Source organism: Terrapene carolina, unplaced genomic scaffold (genome assembly GCF_002925995.2).
Source record: "Terrapene carolina triunguis isolate 2854851 unplaced genomic scaffold, T_m_triunguis-2.0 Scaffold439, whole genome shotgun sequence".
NCBI classification, from domain to species: Eukaryota; Metazoa; Chordata; order Testudines; family Emydidae; genus Terrapene; species Terrapene triunguis.
In genome coordinates this window covers 113616-115601 of record NW_020664790.1, presented here as the reverse complement: position 1 = coordinate 115601, position 1986 = coordinate 113616, and positions in this window count along the sequence as shown.

Here is a 1986-nt window from a genome sequence, read left to right as displayed (position 1 = left end):
ATGGGGGGATAACTGCCAAGGTAGCCCGGGAGGGGTGGGGGAGGAGGGAAGCACAGCAGTGGGGTAGTTGTAGGGGCACCCCCTAGAATGGCATGCAGCTCATCATAGAAGCGGCATGTCTGGGGCTCTGACCCGAAGCGATCGTTTGCCTCTCTGGTTCTTTGGTAGGCTTCATGCGGCACTGCTGCAAGTCCCTGTTATAACCTCTGTCCTTCATGCCCTTGGAGATTTTTTCAAATATTCCGGCATTTCGTCTTTTAGAACAGAGTTCGGATAGCACGGATTCGTCTCCCCATACAGTGATCAGATGCAGTACTTCCCGTTCGGTCCATGCTGGAGCTCTTTTGCAATTCTGGGACTCCATGGTCACCTGTGCTGATCAGCTCGCTACGCTGGCCAAACAGGAAATGAAATTCAAAAGTTCGCAGGGCTTTTCCTGTCTACCTGGCCAGTGTATCTGAGTTGAGAGTGCTGTCCAGAGCGGTCACAATGGAGCACTCTGGGTTAGCTTCCGGAGGCCAATACTGTCGAATTGCGTCCACACTACCCCAAATTCGACCCAGCAGGGTCGATTTCAGCGCTAATCCCCTCGTCGGGGAGGAGTACAGAAATCGATTTTAAGAGCCCTTTAAGTCGACAAAAATGGCTTTGTCGTGTGGACGGGTGCAGGGTTAAATCGATCTAACACTGATAAATTTGACTTAAACTCATAGTGTAGACCAGGGCTAAGAGTTTAATTCCCACCTGTAATAGCTACTTTAACATAAAGAGGCTGATTTATCAGTAAAGTCTGTAAGTCTAATACAAAATCCAGCTGCAGACCTCTCACATTTCAGCAGGCCAATCTGCATTGCAAACCTCTGAAATTTGGCTGTATGTGTATAAGGAGCAGTCTCTGGATCTATTGAACTGGATACTCAACAATGGGAGGTATCTCCAAAGTCTTATATTTGTATTGAAAGAACCACCTCCCTTCACCCAACACCAGCTCAGCATGAGTGTCCCAAGATAAGGGAAAGAATTAGCACAAAACAAATTCAAAACATATTGTACCATCCGGAAAAGACATAGATCTGGGAAAACATTAAACATAACTTAAGGCTGAAGCAGCTAGAATAACTTGTTCTCTTCAGACGCCGCAGTTTTGTAATCACTAGGGAGTTTGTTTGTAGTTACTTGTGATTTACATTTGTCAGCTAAATCAGAAATTTAAATACAAAATACAGCGTACGGATTTGTGATGTCCTCAGGAGGATGTTGAGCTTGTAATAAATTAATGATTCTTTACAATGAGATAAAAATAATCTATGACACAGTCTTGCTCCAGTGTCATTCAGATTATATTTATTTAATTATTTAGATTTATTAAAAAATGAAAGTGGGTGCTTATCCAAAACCTTAGTTGCCTCTGACAAGAACAAAATATATTGCAAGGTGCATCTGTTTGCCTGGACTACTCTGGAAGGTAGGTTTTGGTGTGGGGCAGGTTTGTTTGGTGGGGAGGGGAATTTGGGTTTTTTTATGTTTTGTAAGGGGGTTAGGCTGTTGAATGGAAACTGCTCTTGTTTTGAACTGGTGTCTACATAATAAATAAATAGCATCTTACCCCATGACAGCCACCAAAACTCAACCCCTTAATAAAAAACACACACGCACCAGAATTAAGATTACCTGTGCCTCTGGGGAATTAAACTGTAAAGTTCTAGTAACTCTCTGCTCAGCATTTTTGAGCTGCAATTTTTCAAAGGTTTATAACTTGGTCAAATTGTAGTGGATTTTCACAGGGAGGGCAAAAGGCCCATCCCTGACACAAAGGCTACCCCCCTGCCACATTTCAAGTCAGTGCTCCAAAGCATGAGGGGGCACTAGAGCTTTTCAAAGGAAAGACGGCCAGAATTTTGTAACATGGGCAAAATGACATTTTTAATTAGTGTCATTCCTAGAAGCAGGGCCGGCTCTGGCTTTTTTGCCGCCCCAGGCAAAAAA